The following is a 13,465-nucleotide window of genomic DNA, read 5'->3' on the forward strand; positions in this document are numbered from 1 at the left end:
GTGGTCCCGAGCAGCGGCGCGGCCCCTACAGCCCCGTGTAGATTCGGGGTCCCTGCCTGGCCCTGTGCCATCCTGGCCGGATCGCTGGGACCCAGGCTGCCTCTGCTCAGCACAGGTTTTCTGGTGGAGCGAGACCTTCCCAACAGACTGCACTGGAGGCCGGGGCTCTGCCTTTCATCGAGGCGCGTGGGGGGCCCGGGCTACGAATCGCTGCAGCCTCCCGGGGTGACCCTGGCCAAGCTGCTCGTTGCTCCGATGCACAGGCAGAGCAAGAACGGGGAGGGTGCTGCGTGCTGGTGTCTACTGGGAAGGAAATGGGCTGGGTGGAAGTGCACTGATGGGAGCTGGCATCCTCCCCCGCCAGCTTCGTTGGCTCAAGCTCATCCCTAATCAGGCACCGGGACAGGTACGTGCGGCGCCACGCCTAGGCAGGGAGGAGAAGGGCCACCTCCGCCCATCGCCGTGGCTCCGGGCCACGGCCTTGTCACGAGGGCTCCTCATCCTGCGCGCAGGCCCCCCGGGAGACGTGAGGCCACATCCCTGCCGGTGACAGAGTCATCGCTCACCAGCTCCGGGACCACGTCGTCTCTCCTTGAAAGCAGCTCACGTCGCTTTTGCTCCCGAGAGCCGAGCTCCCCCCGCGGCAAAAAGCTGCACGTTAATCGCCGCAGGCAAGGACAGGCGTGGAGGGAACAGCCGGAACCGGTGTCAGCACCTGCCTTTGATCTGCCGCCAAGTCTGGATGCGCCCGGATCGGTCTCATCCTCCCGGAGCGGCCGACCGAGGGCTGGAGCTCACCCAACTCAGCAGTTGATGCGCATCGTCGGCCTGGCCTCCAAGGATAAACTCCTGCAGCAGGAGAGCTCATGGAGGCACTGGGGAAGAGCAGCTCCCACCAGCAGAGACCTTCTCCTGGGGTAACATCACGTGCGTGAGCCCTCGCAGAGTCACAGACAAACCTTGCTGCTTCTCCCTGCGCGAGCCTTTCGCAGCCCCGAACCCACAGCTCTGCCCAAACCCCGCCGTCCTGCTGCGTTCCGTGTTTTCGGGAAGGACAGGCCAAATCCTCGTTGTGGCTCCATCTGCGTCGACGAGGGGCATCCCCTGAGCTCTGCGCTGCTCCTTGAGCAACTGCGGCAGGAACGGGGCCGGCGCTTTTAAAACGTGACATCACTTATCTGATTAACCAGCGCCGAGGTTTTCCTAGGGTGTGAAGGTATGGACTTCGCTCCACCCTAGCCCTCAAGGAAGCAAGCTTGCAGACCCCGGTGGGCAGCTGATCCAGCAGCCCTGGGGGGTGGAGAGCAGCGAGGGGCTCAGATTGGGAAGGGGAGGAGGAGGCACCTCGCAGGCAGCTCGAGCGGTGCGTTGTGATGGTCCCAGCGTCCAGCCAAACACCCAGCCTGGCAGAGCGGGTGTCACCTCAGGTCCCAGTGTCACTGCCGGAGAGGAATCCCTATTCCCTCCCTGTGCCAGCGCGGTTACTGCTGGGCCTCCTGCCCAGGACTGCCCGGCGAGGGCTCAGTTTCCACCCCTGCCACAGCGAGAGCCTCCAGTTGAGCCACTCTGCCTGTGACATGGAGCCCAGCACCACCTCCGGGGCTTTCCCCTCCGAGCCACGTCCCAGTTACAGCCACGAACTCCCAGTTACAGCCACGAACGGGCCTGACCGGGAGGGTTTAGCGGGGACTTCCCCGGGGCGGCTGCCATCCCCTCTGCCCTCACGCCTGCAGGCAGGGTACGAGTTCCCCCCCCCAGCCCGCGCTGCGCGGCCTTGGCCGCCTCTCCCTCCATGGCGGTGAGGGCCCAGGGGGAAGCCTTGGGCCCAGCCGGGACGAGGTGGCCGTGACGCCGAGGGGGAACAGGGCCCACTCGGGCTCCCCTGTGCGGAGCAGACCCGTCCCCGAGGGAGCCGGCGGCACAGCAAACCCGGCTCGCCACCCCCCCCCCCCACCCCCGCCGCCATTTTGGGCCTCCACCCCCGCTCCCCCCATCATGCCCCGCGAGCAGCGCCTACATTTCCCATGAGGCCCCGCGCCCGCCGGAGCGGGGGGGGGGGGGGGTTGCGGTCTGCGCCCACCAGGGGGCGCCGCGGGGAGGGGCGGGGCGGGCTTGGGCCGTTGCCGTGGTGATGCCGTAACGACTTCCCGGCAGCGGCGATTGGCTGCGAGATGCTGGGTATGTGGTGGCGTCAGGGCGGGCGCGGTGACGTGCGGGGGTGGGGGGCAGCGGGGCGCCGGCGGCGGCGGGCCGGGAGCGGGGCTGTGGCGGGAGGTGAGCGGGGCAAGGCCTGCGGGGAGCCGGGGGGGGGCCGGGGGTGGAGGGCCGGGGCACGGTGTGGGGAGCTGGGGGGCAGGGGGTGCGTGGGGGACAGGGACATGGGAGGCAGGGGGCGTGGCGGGGTTGGGGTATGTGGGGGTCAGGGGCTGTGGGGCAGTGGGGATAGGGGGGTGCGGGCAACTGGGGGTGTGGGGCAGCAGGGGTATGGATGTGTGGGGGACAAGGGCACAGGGCTATGGGGCAGCGGGGACGGGTGTGTGGGGGTCAGGGGCTGTGGGGCAGTGGGGATAGGGGGGTGCGGGGAACTGGGGGTGTGGGGCAGCAGGGGTATGGATGTGTGGGGGACAAGGGCACAGGGCTATGGGGCAGCGGGGACGGGTGTGTGGGGGTCAGGGGCTGTGGGGCAGTGGGGACAGGGTTATGGGGCAGTGGGGATAGGGGGGTGTGGCGGTCAGGGGCTGTGGGGCAGTGGGGACAGGGTTATGGGGCAGTGGGGATAGGGGGGTGTGGGGGATAGGGGCTGTGGGGCAGTGGGGACAGGGTTATGGGGCAGTGGGGATAGGGGGGTGTAGGGGTCAGGGTGTGAGGCAGTAGGGATGTGGAAGTGTCGGGGACAAGGCCACAGGGTTATGGGGCTGTGGGGATAAGGGGTGTGTGAGGGATGTGGAGTGTGGGGCAGCAGGAGTGGGGGGTGTGGGGGGCAGGGGTATGGGCTGTAGGGCAGTGAGGACAGGGGTGTGGGGCAGCAGGGATGTGGATATGTGGAGGACAAGGGCACAGGGTTATTGGGACAGGGACAGGGGATGTTGGACATTGAACGTAGAGAGGACAGAAGGTGGGAGGCAGGGTGTGGGGGTGCAGGGCGGAGTGTGCTGTGGGATGAGGGATAACGAGGAGAGGGGGATGAGGCTGGGGACAGGGGCTCTCTGTGGGTGTAGGTTTGAGGAGATGGGGGCTTTCTGAGGGTGTGGGGTGGAGGGGACGGGGAGCTCTGGTGGCATGGGTCTGAGCGTCGAGAAGCCAGGGAGAGACTTGGGGGGACGGTGATTTGGAGGGGGCTGGGGAGGCAGGGACATGTCGGTGACTTTAGGGTGCAGGCTCTCGTTCCTGCTGGGGGAATCAGAGAAGACGGAGGGTGGGACGTGGCCCAAACGAGGGAGGCTGGGGGGGACAGTCTGCCTTTCTTCCCTCCCAGGGGTGGGGTGGCAGAGGGGGAACTGGCCTGTGGTTTTAGGGTACCAGGGGTACTGATGGGATCTGGGGCTGGAAGGGGGAGAAGCAAGAGGGTTGGAATGGTGCATCAGGTGAGGGATTGCTCGAGGAGAAAGGATCCGCGAGTCCTTTTCTCATCTCTCCTATCTCCCCATTCTGTTCCTGCTTTCCCTGAGATCCCAGATAAAAGGTGTTTATTTTTTATGCTGTGCTTTTTCCACCTGTAAAGTAGGGGAACTGCTGCCTTTATTAAATAGTGGCTCTAAAGCCCTTGAGAGTTCTGCGTGAGGTTGCTTGTCCCCACGCTGCGAACAGTCATAGCTGAACGCAGGAAGGTGGTACCTGCATGCGAGCTGGGTTGAGTGTAACTCTTAATGAGCTTTAAAAGCCCTTGTAAAAAATCCTAGGTGGAAAGTAAAGGAACATGCAGAAGTAGGTGGCAGGACTTTGAAAAAGAGACCTAGTTTTCTTTTACCTCCTGCTTCCCTCCTTTGGTTTGTTCTCCCAACCTGTTGCATTTTTTCCTTCCTTGTTGGCTAGCTCCAAGCTCGGTTGTTTTAACCCCCTAAGATCCTGTTGTTACACTGAACTGTTCCTCCCCAGATAAGTTTTGAGCTCCCCTTTTTCACGTGGTCGAAAGGCCTCCTGGCCTTGCTAGACTTCCAAAAGTTTGTGTACACTGACTCCACCTCAAGTGGTGGTTAACGGCCCTGTTTGTTTATGATCAGGGAACCTCCAACCTATTTACAGAAGCCGGTGAATTAACGTGCAAAACCTATTTACAAGGTAGGTGTGTTTTAGTGTCCCTGGGTGGAAAATCAAGGCACGGAGAGGAAAAGCAGCGGAAGGTGCAGCCTGTCAGTGGAGCAGGAGGGAATACAGACCCGCTGTGACCATCCCATCTGTGCTTTTCCCAAAGCATCTCTCTGTCATCGGCTGTATTGTATCTGCAGGGCTTCAGGCCGCGTCCCGGCGTCGCTTGTCTCAGCCTTGGCCACCTTCCCCTTCGACAGCTGTGCCTTGCGCACGAGTGTCCTTGTGGGAAGGAATCGGTCTGTTGAGCCCCCCAATTGTTGGGAAAGCCCCTGGCCGTGGGTGGGCAGGGAGACAAGCCGGCTTTGGATGTGCCGTAGGGTCCGGGCAATGCCCGTCGTGGTGATGCAGAGGGATCTGGGCGGGGAAAGAGGATGCAGCGGTGGCCACCCCGTGAATCGGAGTCCCGAGGCTGGCAGCAGTGTGGATCTCTTGGCCTGGTGACCTGCAGGTTGAAGCAGCTCGTGTCCCATTCCTCGTTTCTGCCCCCTCAGCCCTCCTCCTGCCGCCTCTCTTCGTGCAAACTCCCTTGCTGCCTTCAGCAGAGAGTCCCTTTCCCCTTCGGGTGCAAACGTGCTCCAGGCTGTGCTGAGGCGGGAGTTTTCTCCCTGACTTACCGCCTGTCAGCCAGGGATACAAGAGGAAGCTTGGAGGAGGGATGTGCTGGTAGGTTCCCTCCGTGCCCTGCTGAGCTGGGGCGAGTACTGCCTTGCGTGTGGTGGCGATGGGGCATGCCCTGGCATTTAGCTGTGAGCAGGACGAGGTGAGCCAGCAATTTAGTTTTAATTCTCGGATCCCTGGCAGAGCAAAGCGCTCTGATCCGTGATGGGAGAGAGCTCAGGGTGTGATTCGTGCCCTGCCGGCCTGTGATTCACGCCCTCGTCGACAGTGTCAACGTTAGGCTTTGCAACTGAATCAGGGATGGGCTTTATTGCTGGTGGAGATGAAGAAAGCCCGCTGCTGATGAGCCAGTGGGGTTGCAACGACTTTATTATTGTTCCTCATCGGGAAGGTTAAAGAAAAACTTTGTCTGGGGCGTTCAGAAAAAAAAAACCTACCTTCCAATTTGGGAGGAGGGGATGAGAAACCTGCTTTAACGTCCTGCTGTGAAAGTGAAGTTCCTGAGCGCGGGTTTTGTGGCCCCCACTGCAGCAGAGGGCTGGGCGCTGGGTCTGCGCCCCTTCCCTCCCCGGCTGACCTCGGGCAGGCTGCTCCCACCTCACCTCCCAGCCCCCCTGCCTGTAAAGGGGCAAGGGGGGGGGGCTGTGATTTTTGCATCGCTGACCGCGAGAAAGAGCGATCTGGATGCGAATGATGCTCCAGTGCACGGGACTGGGGTTATTTTTTTTTGGATCTCACGCTCACGCCCTCCCCTGGATGTACCTGGGCCGCTCGGTGGCATAGAAATCCCCCTCCCCGCTCATGCTGGTGTGCCGGGAGCCTCAGCTTTTGGGGCAGGGGATTTGTTTTCTTTTTTTTTCATCCGTTTCTGAGCAGCTGCAGCTCCCGGTGCCGTGTCAGAGCCGGGAGGCGCAGGAGGGTGTGTGGCGCTGGGTGGGATTCGCTCTCTGCCCTGAACTTGCCTGCCGAGGCGCCCGTCTCGGCGAGGGGCTGGCGATGCCGGGTTCCTCACCGGCACTTGGCTGCCTTGTAAGTCATCTCGTGTTGGAGGCAGCGACGTGAACCGGGGCTTTTCCATTGGGGTGGGAGGAGCAGCTAAGCCTGGGTAATGTCAGGGAGGGTACATGGGTTCAAGTAGCATCGTGTTCACAACATCTTTGTTTAATATGTTAGTCCAGTTAGTCTGCATAACTGCATCTAAAAATAGAGCATATTTTCTCCAAGTCCTCGAGTTCAAAGCCTCGTAAGCCGTTTTTTTTTTTTTTTATTCAGCGTTGGTCTCTTGCTGCTCTCCTGAGCCTGAAATTCGTACGAGGCTATTTGCAGAGTTACCGGGAAAACCGAGAAGAGTGAACGAGCTCTGTCGAATCCTTAAGTTTCAACCACCCGAGAGGGAAGTTCATTAAAGTTGCAGTAACTTTCTGGCAGCCTCTTAAAGGAGGATTAAGCAAGTCACCTTATGGCCACCACAGACCTTTTTCTAGCGTCAACTTCATGCATTGTCATAAAAGCTCAGCCTCTGGCTGCGGGTGACGTAAGGCAGGGGTGACATCCTGACGCTCAGAGCTGGGGAGGGGTCGGGGCTGTCTCTGCTGGGCCACCCGGGGGTTGGCTCTACCTCCCGGGTTGCAGAAGCTGCCGCAGCCCGACGGGAGTCACCCCAGCCTACGGTTTCAGCGTGCGGTAGAGGGAGCGTGTGTTTAAATTTCAGAGCTGTCGCTGGATCCGGCCCAGTTCTCCCAGCAGCATAAATATCTGGCCTTCAGCACAGCCGTGGAAGTTCACGTCGTGTTCTCTTGCAGATCACTTCGGTTTTCAGCTCTCCGTGCTGACATGGTAACTGAACGGTGGCTTTCGGCGACAGGCAGACGGGGACAGCTGCTCCGGAGAGGTAACCCTTCCCTTCCGCACGCGGGCGAGCTACCAAAGCGCTTCTCCTACGTATGTTTTTAAAAACTAAGGATAGGGAAGAGCCTAGGAAGTGCAGCTTGCTTTCAGGAAGTTTCACTTCTGTCCACGAGCTTAAACTTGCCTAAATTTCTTTTTAAATTTAGACTCTATGCCTTGTTTTTGTTCAGTTTCTGGAGACAATCTTTATGGATTATGGTTAGGAGTGTGAGTATCGTGGTCTAATCCTGTTCTTCTAAGCTGACTGTTACCGCCAAAGTATAGCGACTTAATATTTGATTATGTCACTGTTTTTTTACAACTGAAATCGGCGCTTGTAGATTGGGGAGGGCACGAGAGATCAGGGACCGTGCTTGGGTAAATAATCCCCTGACGATCCAGACGCGCAGTACCGGTACCGTCTACCGCCGCGTAACTGCCGTAGTGGGACAAAGCTGCGCGGGTCACGGCCGAGCTGGGGCAGGGCTTTCGAGGAGGTGGTCCCAGGGGCTCAGGCGGAGGTTGTCCTGCCCGCAGACCTCTGCGGCGATGCCCGAAAGCCTTCCCTGCGGCCGGCTGCGCCGTGGGGCTGCGTTTATTTGCGCCGCAACGCGTGTCTGAGGTGTTTGGCCGGACGGAGATGTGGTTTTCTGTGTCAAGTTTGTGCAACTGTTGTGCTGTCTCTGTTCTGGCCTTCGAGGCAGGGACTTCCAAGGATCTCTGCAGCGTGCAGAGGGGATTTTGTAATGAGCCACATGAGGCTTCGCTGATCAGAAGAGCATTGTTGTGCAGAATTGCTTGCTGCTGTTAACGGTTCTCGCTAGCGTGTCGCCTGTTGACAAATATGTATTTTTGTTCAGTACGTCTTGTTGCCTTTCGGGGACTATTTCGGCTGCGGCTGTTGAGTTATGAACTGGAAATCTGCGAATGTTCTTAGGGACTGAGGAATGAGCACGACAAGAGACTCTCGGGCTCCTTCGTCCACTGGGTCCTGACACGCAAATGATTTTTTAATTGGGTGAGATGATGTTACAGTTCTTATGCCTGAAAGGTTACTTGCTGCCAGAACCCAGCCAGGCTTGCCCTGACTGTGACATTTTGGAGCTGTTGGTTTATTTTGTGAGTATATTGGCTCCCTTGCTTTCTAGCAGGAACAACTGCCCTTGCTGACACCCCCAGGTTTGTCACGCTGCGTAGCTGCTTCCCCATCAGGCACGGCAGAGCCATCTCTGCTGTTCTAGACGTGTCACTACTCAGAAGTAGGCTGCTTATCGCTGCTGCAGGGATTTTGGAGACTCTGAGAAAGTCTAGACAAGCAGAAGTGATTTCCAGAGTGAGTACAAGTAAGATTTTTCTGTAGAACTAATTTTTTTTTTTTTTTTTTATTTCATACTCTGAAATGTGCTTGCGTTGGCAGAAGGCCTAGGAAATTGCTTTCCCAAAGCAGAGTTTAGAGTGGAACGATTAATGCCAATACGAAGCCTTTTGGTCAAGGAGATTGTGGAATGCCTCTTCCCCAAAATACATGTTTTGGGATGATGTTCACTGGAGGCCTGCTTGATTGCAAGAAGGGTTTGGAGCAGAACTGACTGGAGATGTATCTTCCTTTCAGGATGACTTCTCAAAATGCTCTGATATCACTGTTATGATCATAGTGTCTGGAAAATGTCCGTGTCCTCCAAGGCTTAGCCAAGAGCTTGTGAATATCTGAGGTCATTTGGGTCAGGTCTTTCAGACTGGCTTTGCAAAGAGCCCTGACGTACGTGTGTGTGTGTGTGTGTGTGTGTGTGTGAGGGTGCTTTCCTGAGGATCCCTGTGGACAGGTTCTGCTCGAAAGTGTGGGCTTTGCGGAGGCTGTGGTTTGCAGGGGAATCCTGACTGGGGAGGAGGTGGCAGGGTGAAAGCACAAGCCAGAAACACGAACATTTCTCATGGTGCTGGGTCAAGCCACAGCACATCCCTGAGGCTTGTGGGTAGCAACAGCCACATAGTGTCCGTGCTAACCAGAATCGTTGCCCTCGTGCTGCATTTTCTGGTTTGCCCTGGTCTGGGAACTGGAACTCGGAATGTCAAAAACCAGAACATGCACGTTCAACCCTGTGATGGAGATGTGGGATGGAGACAGGGAACAGTTCTGGTGGTTTAAAAGGGCAGATGAGCTTTCCTACCTGAGGTGATAGGGAAGCATTTCTTTGATGGTCTGTTAAGACAAACTTTGCTGTGAACCATCCCACTGCCTAATGAATGTCTCATTAGGAAAGGCTTTGTCAGGCAGGAGAGAGGATGGGTGAGATGGCTTCAAAACAAGCAGTGTTTTGTGCAGTCACCTCGGTGGTGGGAACCGAAGCTCAAATCCCTATCTTGGCTGAAGTTTACAAACATTTGTTTAATGCAACTCTTGATTTCATCTCAGTGCAAATCTGGAATATTTCTGAAAGTGCCCCAATCGGCTTTTCACCTTGAAGTTGATTATTTAGATCCTGCTAGAGCTGTTAGGCCTTGAAAGCTGTTAACCCCATGAGGGCTGATGGGCAGAGACCCACGTCTCTGAAAAAAAATCAGTGGGTTCTCATGTCCGTGGGGTGCGTGTTATGTTGTGGGACGTAGGGACGTGGGGATCTCTGGAAAAGGATTGTTGGTGAGTGTGAGCTTGGGGCTGGAGCTGGTGGAGCCCGCTGAGCTCCCGGCAGTTTGCTGTGTTGGGAAGTGGTAGTCGTTGCCTTGCTGCTTGCCTCTGCTGCTCTCTCCATGCCCCCAAGATGGTGCCGGTGTTACAAAAGGTGCCAACGCTCTGCCCGAGCGTTTTGTTTTCTAGGGGCTAAGGCAGAAATCCAAATGGTCAGGGTGCCCTGCGATCCTCTAATTAGCAGAGGAGGCTTAGCAGGGTCACACCGACATCATCGCTGCTCGTATCGCCGCTGAAAACGCGGGGAAACCTCTGTTCCTTCCGTCAGCTCTTGTTGTGTGAATGTGGCCAAAAATGTTAAGGAAACACCGTTCCTCTCTAGCTCCCTAAGAGGGTGTTGAACTGGTTTGTGTAGCAAAGTCATTCTAATGCTCTCTGGAGTTTTCCCTACAAGACATACGCAGTCCAGCTCAGGGCTCCTCTTTTTTTTTTTCCTGCTCTGTGGTTGAAATGGAGATGCAGCGAACACGGTGATTTGTTCCGACCATTTCAGTGCGTACGTTCCCAGGCCCTGCTGAATCATCTGAACTTGTGCCTGGGCATAATCGCTCCCTGTCAGCTGCGTCCTGGGATCAGAGCGGCACGGCTGGTGCCCCGGGTGTTTTGCTAAGGTCTACAAAACCAGGAGCCCTTTTCTGGGAGCCCGAGTGTAAGCACAGCAAAACTTACAGGCTGGTGGATTTATTTTATTTTTTTTTCCCCCTGGTTAGCCCATGGGATCTAAAATATCTGTCGCTGTGACGAGGAGAAGGCTTGCTACTGGTTTTGTGGGTGTTTTCCTAGATCTGGGAGCACTGGCAGCCCAGCACTAAAACTTACTGGCCTGCTGGGCACTTGGCTCCGGACGGCTGGCTGCACGCACGTGTGTGTGATCCAGAGCAATGCGTTGGCCTGCTGCTACTTTTCTACCCCTCGTTGCTCTTCTGATCGCCCCATCCGAAGGAGGGGTGACGCTTCCTGGTGTCCCAGTGACACTGGGACTTCGGGGAAAACTAAGACGGGTCCTGGCGTGCGCAGCGCTGCCAAACAACGACCTTCGCGGCTGCCAGCAGCGCTCCCGTTTGCAGCGACAGCTTGTTCCACTTGCTGCTTTCCTGGATTTCCATTGAAACGCTGTTCCGAGTCTGTAACACCCTGTGCCTTGGGAAGTGTTGTTGCTGTTCCTGCGAGCTCCTCCCTCGTCAACCCTGATCTATAATTACTGATGTTCCTGAAACCAGATCCTTCCACGTGTCCTGCTTGGGTTCGGGAGGACAAGGGGTCTGTAACCAAACCGAGCGCCCTGGAGCAAAGCACGAGAGGACTTCGCGAGTTTTGGAAAGCGCCAGCTTACAGTGGTTCGGTGGGTGCTCTGAGCTGCCAACCTCCTCGCCTTCGGGATGGTAAAGGAAAGGGGAATATGTTCCAGACGCCCTCTCTGGCACTTCCAGAGAAGCAGCAGGGATGTGAAAGCTGGCACTTGCGGAGCAGCAGCGGAGGCTGCTGGAGGAGCACAAGTAGGACATGCCGGGCTGGGCATTGCCACGGCTTCATGGCCACCTCTGCTGTGCCCTGGGGTGCGGTGGGGATGATCCTCTCTCCTTACCAGGCTTAATAATCTTCTCAAATGGCGACACCTGTGCTGTTTCCAGCTCTGAGAAGCCCTGGTGGTGTCACCTTTCTGGTACCTGCTTGTTTCCTGGCTGTGGTCCTCGTTCCAGCGGGTCAGACCCGTGTGCCCCTCCTGCCCCTGGGTGCTCTGGGCCGTCCTGAGTTGACAGCAAAGCACTAATATCGGTCAGCAATTGCCAGGATGGGCCGGGCTGGTTTATTTGCTGAAAGTAACCCTGGAAAACACTTCGTATAGGAATGTACGACAGGAGGAGGTGGTCACGAGCAGAGTGGTGTGCTGACCCGGGGCCGGGAGGCCAGACTTGTGAGCGTGACTGCGAACAGGTGTCAAAATCCGTAATACGGGAATAAACAATGATCCTTGGCACTGATGTGTTCGTCTGTGCTTCCAAAACATGCCGTCTCTGTGAGCTAATGCAGCAAGGAAAGGATCAGGAAGGAAGCACAGTAAAAGTCCTGGATTGGTTTTTTGTGTTGGTTTTTGTTGTTTTTTTTGTTTTGTTTGGTTTTGGTTTTTTAATGGTGAAGGAAATGGAGGTGTGGGGGTTGACAGGATTTGCTGAAGGTCGTGAAGCAGGACTTCAGATAAGCGCTAACCACTGCTCAGCCCTTCACCGCCCACCCTGCTGTTACCTCTTCTGCAAAAGGCAGCCACGAGCCCGGCTCATCAGAGGCTGAGGAGGGCAGGGAGTCCCTCCGCTGGAAAGGTGTGTGGGGATGATCCCTGTAGGAGCATTAACCCTCTCCCGCTATCTGCCATCTCAAAATTTCGGAGCACACCTGATGTCTGCTCCGAGCTGCTGGAGCCAGGCATGTCTGCAGCTCCTGGAGGACGAGTTGAAAGAGAAGGGCAGCCCGGCAGACCCTGCTTTTGCACGTGGCTGCAAGCTCATTGCCCAAAGTCTGATTTGCTTCTGTTTCTGCAATACCTCTTCTCTCTGAAGAAACCCAGCACAGGCAAGAAAGCAGGAGGTTCCTTCTGGAGCAAAATACCATGACCTGGTTTTGGGGACGGCGTCAGTTATGGTACAAAAAGAGAAGAATCCGTTGAGTTTTGTAACCTCTTTAACTTTTTTTTTTCCCCTTCTGTCCGGGAAGTGGGTGAGTTAAAACATGCGGTAGATGTGTGATTCGTGTTGGCAAGCCTGGCTGCTCAAGGCAAGCGAGGGAATCTCCTGCACCCTCTGTCACATGCTCCGCAGTAATTAGCAGCCACCCGGCCATAGCAGCCCTGGCAGCGCCCTGCTGCTCGCTTGGCTGGGCTCGTGCTTGGTGAAACGCGGGTAAGCCCGCGCAGAGCAGCGCTGGAGAGCAGGTCGTGGCACTGGGCTGGGGCCACGTACAACGTCTGAGCAGATGCTTCAAGGGGAAAACCTGGCCCTGAGCGCCGGGGCTGCGTGGAAGGGCTCTTCCTTGCTGGCTCCAGTAGTTTATTTCTGCGTGTAGCCTGCCTTGCGGCCAAGGCTTTGAGAAGGGAGGAAGCGCTTGGGTGGTGAGTGCTGCTGAGATCTCATTAGCTAATGAGGGGGTATGTTGATCTTTCAGGAACAAAAACAAACATGTTTTCAATGTTTGCCTGTCCTGTTTTGTGCACTTAGTTACCTTTGCCGTGTTGCAGCATCTGCTTAGCTCTTACTCGGCAATTTTTGGTAGCAGCTGATGTATGGGAGGAGGAACAGAAGCTGGTACTTGATCAGCAGGTATTGGAACCAGTGACACAACCCAAGAGACGTCAGCAAATGATGGCCAAGCAGCAATCACTTTGGTTTTTATGGGTTCAGTTCAGTTTTTCGCTGGGGGTTCAATATGTGCTGCACATCACATAGAGCGCTGCTGTGCAGAGAGGGCTGACTTCTCATCTCGCCCCTTCAAAAAGGATTCACTTCTGTTGACTGTGAATTTGACTGATATTGTTTTGTCCAGAGGAATAAAAATGCAAGCCAGAAGTGCTCCCATGGTAAACTGGTTTCCTTTCGCAATTCCTCGTGACCCTTTTTACAGTAACTTGAACAACCGCTTCGAGCGGATCCGCTCTGGGACTTGGCCCTTGGGAGGTTTGGACCTTTTTTTGGCACTTGGCTTCGCCTGGAAACTCCCGTCTTCCAGGGAGGGATCTCATGTGATGACACTCCAGACTGCAACGGGGACTTGGTCAATCCCATCTCTATAAATATATTAGAAACAAACATATGCTCTCTTGGAGGGGAATGGGGGCGGGTGTCCTCTCTCCACCCCCCGTGGGCACACCGAAATTACCTCTCGTTTGAGCTCACCACCAGTGAAACTACACCTGAAGTCCTCCTCGTTACGAGCGCTTCCTTGCTCTTTATTTCGTGGCTGGCTGGCTGCCAGCGC

Source organism: Leptosomus discolor, chromosome 21 (assembly GCF_034619465.1).
Source record: "Leptosomus discolor isolate bLepDis1 chromosome 21, bLepDis1.hap2, whole genome shotgun sequence".
NCBI classification, from domain to species: Eukaryota; Metazoa; Chordata; class Aves; order Leptosomiformes; family Leptosomidae; genus Leptosomus; species Leptosomus discolor.